Source organism: Cetorhinus maximus, unplaced genomic scaffold, assembly GCF_964194155.1.
Source record: "Cetorhinus maximus unplaced genomic scaffold, sCetMax3.hap1.1 HAP1_SCAFFOLD_501, whole genome shotgun sequence".
NCBI lineage: Eukaryota > Metazoa > Chordata > Chondrichthyes > Lamniformes > Cetorhinidae > Cetorhinus > Cetorhinus maximus.
Window position 1 is genome coordinate 211,938 of NW_027596443.1, and position 20,307 is coordinate 232,244.

A 20,307-nucleotide genomic window follows, 5' to 3' on the forward strand; every position below is an offset into this window, starting at 1 on the left:
TTTTTCATCTCTACCTCTTTCTCTTTATCTACCACCACTAATACCTCCTTTTTGTCATGTTGCCTGTCAACGTAATTTTTAAGCATTTTCACATGACACACTCTCTGCTTCTTTCTTCTATCTGGAGTATTTATTAAATAATTTACTCCACTCCGTTTGCTCTCAATCCTATAAGGCCCGCTAAACCTTGCCTTTAACAGCTCACCCAATATTGGTATTAAAACTAACACTTATTCTCTGGCAACAAAATTACGAGCTGTGTGGCTCTCTTATCTGCCTCCACCTTCATCACCTGCTGTGACATCTTTAAATGTTCCTTGGCTGACTCTCGTGCCCTGTTCAATCTTTCTCTGAAGTTTGTCACATAATCCAGAAGAGTAGTTTCTGAATTCTGATTCACTGACTTCTCTTGAATCAACTTAAGTGGTCCCCTTTCCTCATAACCATAGATTAATTCAAAAGGACTAAATCTGGTTGATGCATTAGCAGCATTCCTAATAGCAAAAAACAAGAATGGAATTCCCCTATCCTAATCTTGTGGACAGTCTTGACTATAAGCCCTCATCATAGTTTTTAAAGTTTGATGCCATCTTTCCAAAGCACCTTGTGATTCAAGATGATAGGCTGTTGACTTAAACTGTTGTACCCCAAAACTGTTTATTACTTGCTTAAACAGCTGTGACATGAAATTTGAACACATATCTGATTGTATTTCTTTTGGTAAACCATATCTGGTAAAAAAATTTAGTCAACTCTTCCACAATTCTCTATTTTGCAGTTGAGTAGCCCACGTTTGGGAACATCACAGGCGTCAGCACACCCGGAGTGCAAAGGGATAGCCTCATCCTGGGAGCACAACCTTCATGATCATTGTTTCTCCCTTCTCTATGCTGTAATATTTCATAAAGGTATCACTTCCAGAAACCTTGTAGATATCCATTTTTGTCAGCAAGTACTGATTTCCACTTTTAGTCTAAGGGAGGGACCCTACACGATCAATCAGGACCCTAGTGAAAGGTTCCTCAAAGGCTTTAATCAGAATTAAAGATGCCGGTTTAATTATTGCTTGAGGTTTCCCTGCAACCTGATATGTATGACATTTTCTACAGAATTTGACTACATCTCTGCAATCCAGGCCAATAGAAATGCTTTTGTATTTTTGCCTGAGTCTTAATTCCTAAATGTCCCCCCTGTTGGAATTTCATGAGTTACTCTTAATATCTCATTTATGTATCCAGATGGTATAACAGTCTAATGCACTACCATCCATTTTTCATCTGCTGAAACATAAGACGGCCTTCACTTCCTCATTAACACATTACCTTTTAAGGTAATAAAATTCTGGACTACATTCTGCCTCTGTTTCTGAGTAAGCTGTCTGATATAACTGCTTTATTCATGGATCCTTCAGCTGTAACTCTACAAATTTAACTGAACTAAACACTTAAACTTCATTCTCCTCTATTCTCTCTCCCTGGACAATCTTATAAAAGATCGTATCAGCTAATTGAATATCAGCATATTTTCCCTGCCTTTTAAACTCCTCTTCCTGTTTTGACTTGTGAGTTTGTGATCTCGACACTACAATCTGGAAACAATCCATGATGCTCTTTCTGCAACACCTCTGTTGAATACATCTCCACAGGCTGCTCAACTACAGTAAGCATCACCAACATCTGTGACCCAGCTATATCATTACCTAAAATAAATTGAACCCCTGCAATGGGCAGTTTTTCCACTCTTCCAACAATCACCTCACCTGTTTTCCACTTACTCTTTAAATTCACCTTCCACAATGGAATAGGTTTAGTATGTCCATGAACCCCACTTATTATCACCTGTTCCTGTAATACTTCCTCTGAACAACAAATATCACTATCCCACAACATTAAGGATTGATTAGCCCCTGTGTCTCTTAAAACTTTAATATCTTTGCCAGTCCACCCTGTGCACATGGAAAGACTTTCCTTTCACATACAAAGTCTTTAAACATTTCTGTAACCTGCTCTTCAGCACTCCCTTGGGTAAATTGTGAACACATTCCCACTTCTTCACCTATCACCGATTCTTCCTGTTTTACCTGTACACAAACTACTGGGTTTTTCCTGTGCCTGGATCTCAGGACCCACAGTACTCTTACTTCCAGAATTTTTCTGCTTTCTAATTGCTGCAACAGATTTTCCCTATAACCCATTGGCTTTGTGTGCCCAATTATTACATTGAAACCACCTCAGTTTTCGAGTGTCACTTCTACCCTCAGCACCTTCCTTTCTGGTCTGAGACAAAACTTCCTGAGAATTTCCAACTACTCCTCTTCGCTGACTACCTACTTTCCTTTCACCTTCCCACTTTCTATCCTTCTCTGATTTAAAAGGGTGACAAAAAAGGTTTAGATCTATGGACGAGCTCAAAAACATCAGCTGCTGCTTGCCTTGCTGTTTTAACCCTCTATTCCTCCACACGAGTTCTCACTACCAAAGGAATTGAATCTTTAAATTCTTCCAAAATAATTGCTTCCCTAAGAGCTGCATATGTTGTCTCTGCCTTGAATGGCCATATCCACTGGTCAAAATTACTTCGTTTTACTCTCTCAAACTCAATATAAGGTTGACCTGGTAGTTTCCTTATATTCAAGAACAAAGAACAAAGAAAAGTACAGCACAGGAACAGGCCCTTCAGCCCTCCAAGCCTGCGCCAATCATTGCCCGTTAACTAAAACATTTTGCATTTCTGGGGTCCGTATCACTCTATTCCCATCCTATTCATGTATTTGTCAAGCTGCCGCTTAAACACCACTATTGTACCTGCTTCCACCACCTCCTCTGGCAGTGAATTCCAGACACTCACTACCCTCTGCGTAAAAAAACTTGCCCCGCACATCTCCTTTATAGTTTTCTCTTCTCACCTTAAATTTATGTCCCCTAGTAATTGACTCCTCCACCCTGGGAAAAAGCTTCTGAATATCTACTCTGTCCATAACACTCATAATTTTGTAAACTTCTATCAAGACGCCCCTCAATCTCCGTCGCTCTAGTGAGAACAATCCGAGTTTCTCCAACCTCTCCTCATAGCTAATAACCTCCAGACCAGGCAGCATCCTCCCCTGCACCCTCTCCAATGCCTCCATATCCTTCTGGTAATGTGGTGACCAGAATTGCACGCAATATTCCAAGTGTGGCCTAACCAAGGTTCTATACAGCTGCAGCATGACTTCCCAGTTTTTATACTCAATACCCCTGCCAATTAAGGCAAGCATTCCATATGCCTTCCTGACTACCTTATCCACCTGCGTTGCCACTTTCAGTGACCTGTGGACCTGTACACCCAGATCCCTCTGCCCGTCAATGCACTTAAGGGTTCTGCCATTTACTGTATAATTCCTGCCTGTATTAGACCTTCCAAAATGCATTACCTTGCATTTGTCCGGATTAAACTCCATCTGCCATTTCTCCACCCAAGTCTCCAACAGATCTATATCCCGTTGTATCCTTTGACAATCCTCTTCACTATCTGCAACTCCTCCAACCTTAGTGTCGTCTGCAAACTTACTAATTAGCCCAGTTACATTTTCCTCCAAATCATTTACGTATACTACGAACAGCAAAGGTCCCAGCACTGATCCCTGTGGAACTCCACTAGTCACAGCTCTCCGTTCAGAAAAGCACCCTTCCACTGCTACCCTCTGTCTTCTATGACCAAGCCAATTCTGTATCCATCCTGCCAGCTCACCTCTGATCCCGTGCGGCTTTACCTTCTGTACCAGTCTGCCATGAGGGACCTTGTCAAAGGCCTTACTGAAATCCATGTATATAACATCCACTGCCCTTCCATCGTCGATCATCCTCGAAAAATTCGATCAAGTTAGTGAGACACGACCTCCCCTTCACAAAACCATGCTGCATTCCTAAATTTCTGCCTGTATGCCTCAGGAACCAACTCATATGCACTCAAAATAGCCTTTTTTACTGCATCATGATCCACCGATACTTCTTCTGAGTGAAGCATAAAGCTCATGAACTCTACCTACTAACCTAGACTGTAAAGGCAATGTCCAGATTTCTTGTGGCCATTTCATCTGCTTAGCTATCTTCTCAAATGAAATAAAGAATGCTTCCATCTCTCTTTCTTCAAACTTTGGAAGTGCTTGTACAAATTTAAACATCTCCCCACTGGGCTTTAGATTGGAAGTGATCATTTGATCCTCAGAGCCTCCCTCAGCCTCTGAGGTCTCTTTTTTAACTTGCAGCTTTTTAATCTGATATTCTCTCTCCCTCTCCTCTCTTTCTTCCCTTACTAATTTCTCCAGTGCCAGTTCCCTTTCCTGTTTTCTTTCTCTCTCCTGCCTTCTGTTTGCTCCCTTTGAAATGCCCTTTCTTTTCCTTTTGCTTCGAATTCCAGTTTTTTTCATTTCCATTGTTTGTTCATGTTTAAGCTTCTTCATTTGTAACTGAAGTCTCACTACCTCCAGCTGTGACTCACTAGTTTCAGGTATCCCTTCCAAATTCATATGCTGTGCCATCACTTCAATGATGTCTGCTTTTTTTTGCCCCCACAGTTAACTTCAACTGCAATGTATCCATCAATTCTATGAACTTACCCTTAGACACTTTTTGTAAACAACTCAGAGTTATATCTTCTACTCCCAGAAAAGTCTTAGCTATGGATAAGGCCATTTCTGCAGTCTCACCACTTTAAGATCCCTCAACACCAGCTCCTGAGTTCTTCTTGTACTCATAGTTGTAAAATTCACCAACTCCAAACCAATCAAAGAATCTCAAAAATCCCACAAAGAGGCCCCAATTTTGTTATGATGTGGCAGGTGACATGTGCCAGGCGGACCAAATCCACAAGGGAAACTTGGTCAAGCTATCACAATGGTTTTGCAACTTATATTTATTACAAGTTGTGCGCATTGAATTCAGAAGTAATGAGTCCACTAAGACATTTAGAGAATTTAAAAATTAAATTAAAATATTTATTAACAAAAAAAATTTCAAGCACATACATAAGATTACAGTTACTTAATACTATAAAAAATCCTAAAATTCTTAATTAACCTAACTCACAACTACATACCCACTTTAAGGCAACAGTCCAAAATTGATTTTAAATTTAAAAGCAAGCCAGCAAGTTACCGCAGCACACACTTGACAGTAGAATTCCAAAAGCGTTTCTCCAACTTTAGTTAATGGACATAAAAGACTTTTACAAAAATGGCTGGAGGCTTCTTCAAGGCTGTTTCTGTTAGATCTTACATGGTTCTCCCCCCCACCCAATCATGGTCTTTCATTCCCCTTTCTATATGTTTCTCTCTCTTTAATCTATAAATTCCATTGTTCCATATATCTTTGCAAATTTACTTTTCCCATAATATAAAAAGCTTTCATGTTGCCAATATGACCTCTTTCTTTTTGGAAAAAATAAACACACTGCTTGGCCTTGCTTATCTTGCCAGTTGTAAATATCCTACCATCCCTTTGAAGTCCAAATAACTCCTTCACTTATCTAACAATGCACATTTTCTTCACAATTTATATGCTAAGACCTCATCCATGTTTCCTCATTAGCACTTCAAGTACCCTCTACACTTAACTCCTTTTGATAATCTCAAGCTTGCAGTCTAGCTGACTCCAATTAAATCACACACAGACAGAATCATTCATACTCACCCCTATAAACCTACTTTACAATAACCCACAATAATATGAAAATTATTATAGTTTCCTGACAGTATTCCATGTGTGGTCTCATCAAGGTTCAATGCAAGTTTAGTATATCTTCCCTACTTTTCAATTCTAGACCTCTAGAAATGCAGCCTTATGCTTGGCTTTTTTTTTAAAAAATGGCATTGTGAACCATGGCATAACTTTTAGCGACTGGTGTATTTATTGTTCCTCTCCCAAACTTAAACTTGCACCTTTCAAGTAATGTGACCCCTCTATTCTTCCTACTAAATTGTACTACCTCACATTTATCATGTTGACCTTCATTTGTCAAATATTTACCCATTCTGCAAGTCTTTTAATATCCTGCTGTAATTTATTGCAGTGTTCCTCAGTATTGACTATTCTGCACCCAATTTGGTATCATCTGAAAATTTCAAAATTGTATTTTTGATTCCAATTATTCTAATTATTTAATATTTCAGCCCTCTCTCTGTCCCTGTGGTTTTATCCTGTGTCTCCCTTAATGGTTTTCTTCCTATCACAGAATTCCATTTTTTTTTATTGATGTGCCTGAGTGTTACCAGAAACTTAACTAGGCCAGCTATATAAATACTGTAGCTACAGGAGCAGGTCAGAAGTTGAGAATTCTGCAGCAATTAACTCACCTCCTGACTTCCCAGAGCCTGTCCATCATCTACAGAGGCAGCAGATGAATGGGAACACCAGCACCTGCAAGTTCCCCTCCAAGTTATACTCCATCCTGACGTGGAACTATATTGCTATTCCTTCACTGTCGCTGGGTCAAAATCCTGGATCTCCCTCCCTAACAACACTTGGGTGTACCTACACAACATGAATGGCAGCTGTTCGAGAAGGCAGTGCGCCACTGCCTTCTCAAAGGCAGTTAGAATGGACAATAAATGCTGGCCTTGCCATCAACTCTCTCAATTCATGAACCAACTTTAAAAAGCACTGGTACCTCAATCCTGGCCATATGGTATCTTCTATCTTTTACCTAAGAAATTGGGCAATGATTTGGTTCATTGATCAGGGAAGGGATGACATTAGTGGAATCTACACTGTAAAGTAACAAGCCAAATGTCAATTGTGAGGAACCTGGAAAGGGAAAGGACAGCCTATGACATTTCAATGTGCACACCTTCCATCAATTTACTGTTATGGGCTATACCTGAAAGCCCAGGAAGAATCCACCCTGATTCTAAAGGCAGTAGAATGATACTTTGAAATGTAAAACAACTGCCCTCGGCAGATGAGATGATCATCATCATCATGGGATCTATGTGTCTCTGGAATATTTGATTATTTCTGTCTGTTTTTCTCCATAACCTCCAATCCCATTTTCAGCTTGATACTGTGATGATCTTTGACCCTGACATAATACAGTAAGGAAAATTTGAAATGTCTTTAAAAGGTCTCTGGAATCTGTAATTGTTTTCAAGAATGTTTGAAAAGGACTTTTAAGAGTTTGCATCAATTATAAAGGGATCAATTGTAATTTTCTTGGATAATAAGAAATACTAGTCCATGTGACTTGGCAACCCTTGAGCTGGCAGCAGTACCAACAGGAAGGATGTTAATAGAGAAGCTGTGTGGGCTGGCAGACACAAAGCAGAGCTGCAAGCACAGAGGAGAGCTGCAGGCAGACAAGCTGGAGGATGAAGTGCACAGATGCAGACATAACAAGAAATCAGATAGAGACAGAAAGAGGAACATACAGAGTTCTTGTGAGGAGATGAAGCAAATTACTGTCAGGAAGAGGTCAGGTTTTCTGTTTGACAGAAAAGGAGACAGGAGTTCTTGAAGGTACTGTGTGAGCTGACTACAAAGGTCTAAAACCTGAAAAGCTGTGTGAATAGCTCCGAGACAGTAAGGAGCTGGGTGCTTTCCCAGAAGTGGCCAAACCGTGAACTGGGCTGTCATTGGTTGGTCTGTTGAAAAGGAACTTTGGAAAGCTACACCATCAGGAATGTAATGATCTGAGGGAGGGAAGGTTCATAGAAGCATGCCTTGTTAATGATAATCGTACCTGTGAAACTCAAAGGTGAAAGCTGTTGTGGGCTAGGACTCCAAACGTACCCCACATGAATAAAGAACAATATATTGACCCAAATCTTCTGGTCAGCATCAGAACCCCTGTTGTAATCTTGCCTTACCTGCAAAGAGCATTGAAAAGGGTAGCAAGTGGGCAAATCCACAGAGGGTCATCTTGAAGAAGCTTCAACCCAGGGAAATACAGAGAAAGTAATCTGGAAACAGCCACAGCTTCTGTTGTAAGTAACTAGGCATTTTGAAAATGCCAAGCTTGCAGAACCAGAAAAAAGGAGTTTTCTCTCCTCCCTGTAAACCTGATTTCACCTAAGCTCACCTGTTCAAGCAACCTCCAGCAATTTGACAGTGGAAGCCATCGTAGCTGCAGAGACAATCCGACAACTTCAAAACCTTCACCTCAGACAATGCAACATCTTGACTTCATAAATATTAAGCCTGCATCAAATATGGACTAAACTGATCTAATTTTTATAAGTATCATTTTATCTTTATTTGTAACTAATCTTTGTGTGTGTAAGTGTTAGTATCTTTTCTAGTTTATCTTTTCTTAAGTAACCTTCAGAGCAATGGAGAGAAGTAAACTAACTTTTTCTTTTTCTAAGAAAAATGCTTTGCTGCTGTTTTATTTTAAATTGAATTTCTCACTCCACAGATAAGAAAATACACACACATATACAAATACATTGCTCAGGGGTGATTTGGGGAAACACCAATTTAAAGCATCCATGACAATATAAATGAATAATAACAATAAAATAAATAAAATTACCCTTTTACAGAGACTTAACATTAATTAAATATGTATTAAAAAACCATTCCAATTAAAATAATCAGTCAGTGAGTCCCACCATGAGTGCATATCCTCATCCATACATCAAATTCCTGTTAAAAGTTCTTGTAGAAAAGGGCGCAAATGACTTCGGGAACCAACTTGTTCTGCATCTGAGAGTTTGTAGCCCTTTTCTTGAATGTAAACAGCATTAATACCGAGATAAGGGGTGATTCTTAGTGTTCATGACACTCTTAACTTTCATCAAAATTCTTCAAGAGCAGATTTCATCAAGAAAGATCTGCTCATCAAATACCCTTCCTACCTGGTTCAATAATCTCTGCCCCCTTAAAAAGTCTGCTTTCCTAAGATAACAGTATCAGATGAGACACCCAAGAAGGATAACACTCTTTACAGCCATAAAGAAGAGTTTCATGATTGTAGGATTGGCTTGAAAAGATTTTGATTTTCTGAGGTAGTGTAATCAAATATCTCCCTTGGCCAACATTTATACACCTTTACTTTAACAAGATTTATGAAATTGAGATTTTGTTTATGAATATGATCACAAAATAAACTGGTAAGTAACTTTTCTATACCTTTTGGTTTTAGAGAGTATAGAATGGAGTAGTAAGGTGAGATGGGTCTGTTGGAGAGACCTGTGCCTGGGGGTGAGGGAACTAGACTAGCCACTAACATGTAAAACTGGAAGCAGACAGTAAAATTGACTCTCACAACCTCCATCTGCAGCAGCATCATGGATCCAATTGGAGATCCTGTCACAGCCCTTGTAATCTTTAAACAATATTCCGGATATAGTACTGAAGACTTGCGCTCCAGAACTTGCCGTGCCCCTAGTCAAGCTGTTCCAGTACAGCTACAACACTGGCATCTACCCGGCTATATGGAAAATTGCCCAGGCATGTCCTGTACACAAAAAGCAGGACATATCCAACCTGGCCAGTTACCACCCCATTAGTCTTCTCTCCATCATCAGTAAAGTGATGGAAGGGTCACCAACAATGCTATCAAGCAGCACTTGTTGAGCAATAACCTGCTCACTGATGCCCAGTTTGGGCTCCACCAGAGCCACTCAGCTCCCGACCTCGTTACAGCCTTGGTTCAAACATGGATAAAAGAGCTGAACTCCCGAGGTGAGGTGAGAATGACTGCCCTTGACATCAAGGTCGCATTTGACCGAGTTTGGCATCAAAGAGCCCTAGCAAAACTGGAGTCAATGGGAATCAAGGGGAAAACTTTCCGTTGGTTGGAGTGATATCTAGCACAAAGGAAGATGGTTGTGGTTGTTGGAGGTCAGTCATCTCAGCTCCAGGATATCACTGCAGGATTTCCTCAGGGTAGTGTCCTCGGTCCAACCATCGTCAGCTGCTTCATCCTTCCTTCCATCCTAAGGTCAGAAGTGGAGATGTTCACAGATGATTGCACAATGTTCAGCACCATTCGCGACTCCTCAGATACTGAAGTAGTCCATGTCCAAATGCAGCAAGACTTGGACAATATCCAGGCTTGGGCTGACAAGTGGCAAGTAACATTTGTGCCACACAAGTGTCAGGCAATGACCATCTCCAAAAAGAGAGAATTCAACCATCGCCCCTTGATGTTCAATGTCATTACCATCACCGAATCCCCCACGATCAACATCCTGGGGGGTACCACTGACCAGAAACTGAACTGAACTAGCCATATAAATACTGTGGCTACAAGACCAGGTCAGAGGCTAGGAATCGTGTGACGACTAATTCACTTCATGACTCCCCAAAGCCTGTCCACAAGGCACAAGTCAGGAGTGTGATGGAATACTCCCCACTTGCCTGAATGAGTGCAGCTCCAACAACACTCAAGAAGTTGGACACCATCCAGGACAAAGCAGCCCACTTGATTGGCACCACATCCTCAAATATTCACTCCCTCCACCACCGATGCACAGTGGCAGCAGCATGTACCATCTACAAGATGCACTGCAGGAATTCACCAAGGCTCCTGAGACAGCACCTTCCAAACACATGACCACTACCACCTAGAAGGACAAGGGCAGCAGATAGATGGGAACACCACCACCTGGAAGTTCCCCTCCAAGTCACTCACCGTCCTGAATTGGAAATATATCACCGTTCCTTCACTGTCACTGGGTCAAAATCCTGGAACTCCCTTCCTAACAGCACTGCAGGTGTACCTACACCACGGGGACTGCAGCAATTCAAGAAGGCAGCTCACCACCACCTTCTCAAGGGCAACAAAGGATGGGCAATAAATGCTGGCCTAGCCAGCAAAGCCCACATCCCGTGAAAGAATTTAAAAAAACATTCAATTCTGCTGACTGACAGGGTAACTATTTCGACGTTTTTCAGTGGAATAGCCAGAATGGCTTATGAAAACATTGCTGCTTGCTTACTAACAACTTGTCAGGCTTTTTAAATTAGGCTTTTTAAAGGCTTCTTCCTTAACCGAGGTTTTCCATCCACGGTCGTTGACGGGGTCCTCAACCGTGTCCGGCCCATATCCCGCGCATCCTCCCTCACGCCTTCTCCTCCTTCCCAGAAACATGATAGGGTCCCCCTTGTCCTCACCTATCACCCCACCAGCCTCCGCATTCAAAGGATCATCCTCCGCCATTTCCGCCAACTCCAGCATGATGCCACCACCAAACACATCTTCCCTTCACCCCCCCTGACGGCATTCCGTAGGGATCATTCCCTCCGGGACACCCTGGTCCACTCCTCCATCACCCCCTACTCCTCAACCCCCACTTATGGCACCTCCCCATGCCCACGCAGAAGATGCAACACCTGCCCCTTCACTTCCTCTCTCCTCACCGTCCAAGGGCCCAAACACTCCTTTCAAGTGAAGCAGCATTTCACTTGCATTTCCCCTAACTTAGTCTACTGCATTCGTTGCTCCCAATGCGGTCTCCTCTACATTGGAGAGACCAAACGCAAACTGGGCGACCGTTTTGCGGAACACCTGCGGTCTGTCCGCAAGAAAGACCCAAACCTCCCTGTCGCTTGCCATTTTAACACTCCACCCTGCTCTCTTGCCCACATGTCTGTCCTTGGCTTGCTGCATTGTTCCAGTGAAGCCCAACGCAAACTGGAGGAACAGCACCTCATCTTCCAACTAGGCACTTTACAGCCGTCCGGGCTGAATATTGAATTCAACAACTTTAGATCTTAAACTCCCCCTCCCCCCATCCCCACCCCGTTTCTCCCCACCCCCCTTTTTTTTTTCAATAATTTATATAGATTCTTCTTTCCCCACCTATTTCCATTATTTTTAAATCTAAAACTAAAACCTTGTTAGTCTTTCCACCCCACCCCCACTAGAGCTGTACTTTGAATATCCTGTCTTCCATTCTTAATTAGCACTTTTCTTAGACAAATATCACCACCTTCAACACCTCTTTGACCCTTTTGTCTGTGCCTATCACTGCTTATCTCCACAATCACCACACCCTCAACGTCTCTCTTCCCCCCCCAGCCCCCCACCCCCCCCCACCCCCCCCAACCTTAAACCAGTTTATATTTCTCCCTTCTCCTAACTATGCTTCAGTTCTGCCGAAGGGCCATGAAGGCTCGAAACGTTAACTGATTTCTTCTCCGCCGATGCTGCCAGACCTGCTGAGTTTTTCCAGGTAATTCTGTTTTTGTTTTGGATTTCCAGCATCCGCAGTAGCTTTTAGCTTTTTAAATTAGCACTGATATTGAAATGATCAAAGTCACCACTAGATGGCAGCAATAAACATTGCATAAACCAAATTCAAATTGAAGATTTGGCCAGTAATTAACACATCATGAACCCAAAGAATGTCAAAACAAACCAGAAAATGTAAATATTTGCAATTAATTCTATACACAAGGCTGGCACATACAATTTTTAAAGTTGAATTGCAATTTTATTTTATTATTCATTTGTAAATTCAGCTTTGATTACACACCTAAAGCAAATAGTTTTACTCTTTTGCCTACAAATCTTTAAGTAATTCTTCCAAAATCCAATCGATTGGTTTGTACAATTTGACTGCTGTAGCTCATTTCTTGCAATTCCCCACTTGATTAATGTCTTAGAATGTGTAATAAACTTGGAGAGTGCAGGACGGGTTTCTTGTAAGAAACAGTGAGCTATATGAACAGACTCCAGATGAGGCTACATGCTAATTCCAAGACCAAGGTTCAAAAGCTCCACCCCTATGATTCTTCACACTTAGGGATGATTGGTCTATATAGTCACATGATCCCCATAACGGTAGGAAATGGTTTGATACTCACAATCATTACAGAATGTTACTTGACCAGATAGATAAGTGGCTGTTAAGCCATGTAAATCAAGATTTTTGTAGGTGAACCCTCACTGATCAGACTTGGTGCAATTGAAATGAAACTGAACGAACACACTCTTCCTGTTAAATTAAAAAGAAAATGCCAGGATTAACAGTCTGATTTCTAAAAGTGAAACCATCTCATGTTCCTTATTCTTATCAAGCCATTATTCCATTTAATACACATAACTCTTTTGGAATCTGGAAAATTCTGTAGCTATGTTAATTAGGAGCTAATAATGCATTAATGCTCCTCCAAATCCAATGGTCAGAAAGTTGGTCCAACAGCAGTGCCCTCTCCCAGGCCAACCTGCCCAGCATTAGGATGCTAATCACTCAAAACTATATCTGGGAAGAACGTGTCATTCGTATATCTGACACCAGACTCCCAAAGCAATTGCTCTACTTGGAGTTCAATCACAACAGGAGACTCCCAGGAAGGTAGCAGAAATCCTTTAAGGATGTCCTCAAAGCATCCCTGAAGAGGTCAAACATGCCTGTTGACTCATGGGAGTCCCTGGCTTGTGACTGACCAAAATAGAGAAGGGTCATTTAGGAAAGCGCCGAACACATTGAAAGACTTTGTCGGGAACGTGCAGGGATGAATTCGATGCATTGGAGGGAGCGCACAAACCTCCAAACAACCTATCTACCCGACCCTTCGTGCATCGCCTGCCCACATGTGGCAGAGTCTGCAGATCATCCATTGGACTTATCAGCCATTTCAGAACCCAATGAATCAGAGTGGAAACAAGTCATCCTCGATCCTGAGGGATTGCCTACAAGGAAGAAAAAGATTACAGAATACTAGCCTGCTGACAATTGACCCACCCCCATTACTGCTGTTTCTTTCAAGCAAATTGGTTAAATTATGCCTCTCCTGCCCACACAGTAGGCTGTCAATGGAGTACTTGCACTGTATCATTAAGCAGCTGCGTGTTATTTCAGTAGCTTAGACAGCCATTTATACTGCTGCAATTGTTCAGGGCACAGCAACAGCAAGACAGGGGTTAAGTTTTAATATTATTCAAAGATGGCAGTTTCTTGTTTTGGTGTGACAGCACCGAAGTTGTTGATACAAACAGTATGGGAAAGGACTATTGACTTACATGCATCTTTCTCAAAAGTAGCACATAGCAGAAAGAGTTAATATTGCCCACACAACCCTAAAGCCATGGATGTGATGAGAAAGAAGATGGTGGATCTGAAGAAAGCTTTGTACGCCAGCTACAACGCTAAGAATACATTCGTAACCTGCAAGTTGTTTTGTGCTACCTTATCCTAACCATTTGGACCAGCTTATCCTGTGTGACCCAGACAGAAGATGAACAGCCTACTGAATGGTTTCTCTGCACAAATAAAATAAGCAACTTAGAACCAGAAATGTCGCCAAACTGAAACATACACAGGTTTGAAGCAGTAAATCCTCGTAAAATTATCTAAATGCATGATGTGTGTTTATTTACTGTAAGGAAAGGTGGTCTGCAGGGTGACATGTGTATGTCACTGTGTGCACTCCCAAAACTTGCTAAGCCTAAAACCTCTATTTGCAGGACAAGATCTCATAGAATAACACGGAACAGACCAGAACTGGAGAAGGTCACAAACACCACAAATCCTTGAGTTTATTTAAGCAATCTACCCTGGATACGATCAGGCATAAGAATATCAAAGGATTAGGGGAAGGGTGAAGCCAAAACCCTAGCAAAGCTCAGAGCCAGTAACATCCTGCACTTGTCTCCTACTTACTGTCATAGGCATAAAAACAACCATGAAAATATCACATGCTGTAAGGACACTGCAATAAAAGCGTTGTTTGAAGGCACTTCTTGTAGTCTGCACTCTGACCTAATCCCGTTTTATAGACCTCAAAACAAATACTTGTACAGCATCTTTCACAAGTTCAAGAAATCCCAAAATGCTTTTAGTTAATGAAGTAGCTTTTGAAGTGTTGTCACTGTTGCCATATAGGAAAGGTGGTAGCTTTAGTAATGTTAGTGTTGTTTCAGTGATGTTAGTTGAGGGCTAAGAATCGACCAGGACACCATGGTATATTTAACATCCACTGCAGGCAGGACCTCAGTTTAACAGCTCCTGGTAGAGCTTTCTCTGCTCCCTTTTCAAGCCCTGGAGCTCTGCTCAAGTTTGGTTTCTTGGCCTCCTGGACTTCCTGCTTTCAGGGGTGCACTACTTTGTTGGATTACACTGTTTGCCTTGGCTGCTGTGACTGTTATGCCATTTGGTCATTTCAGGTTTAAGATAGCCTATTCCTGCCTAGAGTGCCAACAGTCTTCAACCCACCTATATAAAAACAAAAAAACTACGGCTGCTGGAAATCCAAAACAAAAACAGAAATACCTGGAAAAACTCAGCAGGTCTGGCAGCATCGGCGGAGAAGAGCAAAGTTGACGTTTCGAGTCCTCATGACCCTTCAACAGAACTAAAAGTTCAGAAACTAACAGAACTCGAAACGTCAACTTTGCTCTTCTCCACCAATGCTGCCAGACCTGCTGAGTTTTTCCAGGTATTTCTGTTTTTGTTTCAGCCCACCTATTGTTGTTACCTGCTGAGCTTGAAGACTGTATTTCAATGCAATCCTGCCTTCTTAGCTTTACTCGGCTGCTCTGAGTTCTGAACAGAAGTTCATCTTCTCTTGGGCTTAAGTCCATTTCCCTGCTGACATCTGGGCTTTATTACAATCTCTACCTTTGCTGCTTTCTACTGACACTATATATTTTTTGTTTTCTGCCCCGATTTCTGCGGGCATTTATCTGCTCCTTAGCTGGGAATTTTTCACTCTACATTGAGTTTATTCCTGCGAATTTCCACTTTGCTCAGTTGCTACTAAACGATCTTTGCTTTGCTGTTTTCCTATTGCTTCTTGTGGCTGCTGGTTCCACACATCCTTCACATCTCCATCATCATTCTTTGCTTTTATTTCCATGTCTGATCTTGTGTGCTCCTCACCTATTTACAGACCCCCTCACCTGTACTGATTCGATGAATTTACCTTTCTCTGTCCTCCAGCTCACTGGGTTTCACTGCTCTGGGTTCTTGAGTTTCACTATAACTGCTTCTCAGTCCTCCAGTGTGCCAAATCTACCGATGTGTACCAAATCTACCAATGTCTACCGCTAACCTAAGGCTGTACACGTCTCTGCTGGATCCCTGAATCAACCTCTGCTAGCTCACAGTTGGCTTCCCACTTCTTCTCCACGCTCTGCTCCCATGGACAGCCTTGGGCAATGAATCCACTGACATTCGGCCCACAAAACAGCTCCTGAATTTACCCTCACTCCACAATTATTTCTAGATCTGGACTTTGTTGATGCCCCAAGCTGACTCCACCCTGTTTACAAATCAACTTCAAACTACTATGAAAGGTCAGCCTTTAACTTTGGACTTTCTTTTACTGTCTCCTCCCTGCCCCCTGTTTGCAGTCAGGACATACCTCTCCTAATCTCCCCTGTGCCTTTGGAACCTGAGTTTCATCTGTGTGCATTTATGGTGCCCAATTTTGCTGCCACTCTGGATTCAAATCCATTTTTACCTCCATCCTTCTTTTGTCCATGCCTTCTCTTAGGCTTTACTCTTCCTGTCACCCTCTCAGGCACCTCATTCTTCTAATTCTGACCTAATCCATGATGACTCTTCTGCCTTTTACTGTTCTGAGGCTAACCCGGGCTTCAATACCCCTTTGATAAGGCCATTGTTACTCTGTGCCTTTCTTGGAATTCTCTGAAGGTTTCATCAAGGCACCTTTTTCCTCATGTGAAGCTCTGAACCCAGTGTACCCACTAGCAATAACCCCCTACCCATCCACTCATCCCACCTGCCACTGCCTCCTCGGACTCTGCCAGAGGACCAACAATCACCAGCCTCTCCAGATCTCTGTCCAGAATATCCATTCACTTGTGAATTTTGTCCTTGCAATCCACACCCTTATTGTGTGTGAAGGAATTTGTGTCTTTAAATTTAATTTCCATGAGCTAAAACAGAAACTGAACTGAAACGGGAAACAGAAAGGGAGACAGAACAGGTCAACAAAGAAAGGAAACTGACTCTCCCAGTTTCTAAGGAAACAAAAGCAAACTGAGGTTTGGAAACCAAACCTTCTGGGCAAACTGACCCTGCTTAAAGGAAATATAAGGACATTTATCAGTCCAAGCTGGGCAATAGCATTTGATGAAGAAAGCAGAGTCCAGATCCAGAAGCTGAGAATATGTTGCTGCAGCTGTTTCTGGCACTGGAAGATAACACTGGTGGATCCACCCCATCCAGACTGCATTGAGCAGGTTTTGCAGGTATGTACCATTTGTGGTGAAGACTGTATCTGTGGAACTCAGGGTGGTTGGGCATTGCGGCTGGGGATCAGACTAGCTCCTAGAAGAGGAGCTGAAATTCTTCATGAGGAAGACAGAGTTTGAAGGACTTTGTGACTGAGCGTGATCTCCAGAATCTGAGCGGACTGCTGAGCTAACTCATAAGAACTGTCTTAGTTGTATCTGCCATTTAATGTGGAATTTATTGTTTATTTCCGACCACAATTTGCCTGTTAATTCATGTTCAACCCTGTTAATTCATGTTCAACCATGTTAATTCTGAACATTAGCATATAGGATAGATAATATTTAGTGTTTGCTTTGTTGAGTCTTATGTAATAAAAAAAATCTTGTTTTAAACTGTAGAATCTTGTGGTTTTATTCTTTTAGTAAATAGCTGGGATTTCAAATTTCATCTACTTTTAAAAGTAAAGTTAGTGGCCTCTCGCTCCTCGAGGTCGTAACATGTGGATAATTTAATTGATATCGTTGCTTTGACTGAAACTAGGCTCACGGGTGATGACATGAAAGCCTCCTGTCTATACCTTCTATTACTGCCCCACCCAAACCGCTGTGACAATGGTGTGGCCCTTATCACTGCAGTGTATTGAAAATTGCATTGGGTATTTAGTCCACTTAAGGCTACCATACACATATACCAGCAGAGGGAGTCTAGAAGGGAGTAAAAGGAATCCACGTTTTAATAACACGGGCAGTTCTGATTCTGAATACTTCTTATTGAATATTACCGTTTCTTCCCAAGAACTTCACAATTATTAAATCATAAAATGCACTCCCCCCCAATCCTCTTGTATCTTCTCCTCCTTCAGGCACCTCGTCTTTTTCTAATCTTCTCAGCTCTCCTTCTAAATCATCATTCTCCATCACTCCCCCAAAGGCCCATCCTGAGTTTCTTCCTAAGATATTGTCTCTTCTCTCTTCCCTTAGCCTCTGCACCGAGAAACTCACTTTACTTGGTGATTTTAATCTTCATCTGCATTAATGTGTCTTCTATCCTCTAGTTTCACTGCCCTCCTGTTCTCCCTAGACCTTTTCCTCCAAATAAATTCCTTTAACCATATTTATGGCCAACTCCTAGACCTTACTATCTCGCATGGTTTCATGGAAAGCTCAGGTCACCTCAACCACACCTTTTGCTCCTGTATAACCCTTTGCTAATTCTACTTCCTCTGTTTGGCCCTGGGAAAAAACTCTCATCCAAGTTACTTAAAATAAAACTTTCAAAATCCCTTTGGCCTTCCATTCAGTACAATACTTCTGTAGGTGTTGATTATCTCAATCAGTCCTCCCCCTCCACCTCTGATGTTCTTGTCCCAATAAATGTTTACTCTCTCCCATCACAGCTGTTCCCTCTGGAAGGGCCCCTCATTGTTCCTATAAGTCCAAAGGGCAAAGTCTTGGTTGCTAGGGTTAATCATCCATCATTAGATCTGGCTGGACCACATCAAGCGTTATTGGGCATCACTGCTAAAAGCAATAACTGCTTCAGGATAACCACTAACTCTTTCTTCACTACCATTCATTCCTTTATTCCCCTTCCCCTAGACCCACCAGCCTCACCTCCAACAAGTGCAATGAACTCATGGGCTTCCCATTCATCTGCCTCTGCCACATTGGCCCTTCCCACCAAATCAAATGATCCCTCAGCTCTGCACCCCAACCCCTAGCCTAGCCCAATCCAATGCCTTTCTTTAGTTTCTCTCCTATCTCCTCGTGTTCTCACTGGGTTTATCTTGTTAAAGAGTCTCATCCCTGTTCTCTTAATCCCAGTCCCACTAAATTAATGACCACTCAATTTCACTTCCTGAGTCCCATGTTAGCTAACATTGTAAATTGGTTCCCTCCTCCGAGCATGGCACCAAGGAGCCCTAGCAAAACTGGAGTCAATGGGAATCTGGGGGGAAACTCTCCACTGGTTGGAGTCATACCTAGCACAAAGGAAGATGGTTGTGGTTGTTGGAGGTCAGTCATCTCAGCTCCAGAACATCACTGCAGGAGTTCCTCAGGGTAGTGCCCTTGGCCCAACCATCTTCAGCTGCTTCATCAATGACCTTTCTTCTATCATAAGGTCAGAAGTGGGGATGTTCGCTGATGATTGCACAATGTTCAGCACCATTTGCGACTCCTCAGATACTGAAGCAGTCTATGTCCAATGCAGCAAGACCTGGACAACATCCAGGCTTGGGCTGACAAGTGGCAAGTAACATTCATGCCACACAAATGCTAGGCAATGACCATCTCCAGCAAGAGCGAATCTAACCATCCCCCCGTGGCATTCAATTACCATCACTGCATTCCACGATCAACATCCTGGGGGTTACCATTGACCAGAAACTAAACTGGGCTAGCCATACAAATACTGTGGCTATAAGAACAGGTCATAAGCTTGGAATTCTGCTGCATGTGACGCACCTCCCGGCTCCCCAGAGCCTGTCCACCACCTACAAGGCACAATTCAGGAGTCTGATGGACTACTCTCCATTGCCTGGATGTGTGCAGCTCCAACAGCACTCAAGAAGTTTGACACCACCCAGGACAAAGCAGCCCGCTTGATGGGGACCCAATCCACCACCTTAAACATTCATTCCCTCCACCACCAATGAACAGTGACTGCAGTGTGTACCATCTACCAGATGCACTGCAGCCACTCACCAAGGTTCATTTGACAGCACCTTCCAACCCCCTGACCTCTATCACTTAGTAAGGCAAGGGCAGCAGCAGATGCATGGGAACACCATCACCTGTAATTTCCCCTCCCAGCAACACACCATCCTGACTTGGAAATACATTGCTGTTCCTTCACTGTGGCTGTGTCAAAATCCTGGAACTCCCAACCTAACAGCACTGTGAATGTATATACACCACATGGACTGCAGCGGTAAGGAATGCAGCTCACCACCACTTTCTCAAGGGTAATTAGGGATGTGCAATAAATGTTGGCCTACATCCTGAATAAATAAAGCATGCACAGGAGCATAATCATATTAAAGACTGATAGCACCATAACATAATACGCCCACTGATTTGTTCAGACATTTGAGATGCTTCAAAATGACTATAGTATGCTCAATAATGACTGAAATGGCTGTATACAAGCCATTGCTCCAGATTGTCTGGTTAGCATTG

The 20,307-nt window shown here is 42.4% G+C and overlaps 1 pseudogene; it reads right to left on the bottom strand.

Moving 5' to 3' along the window:
* Positions 1-778: 778 nt before the first annotated feature.
* On the bottom strand, positions 779-881 carry LOC144673874 (U1 spliceosomal RNA; annotated as a pseudogene).
* Positions 882-20,307: the final 19,426 nt, after the last annotated feature.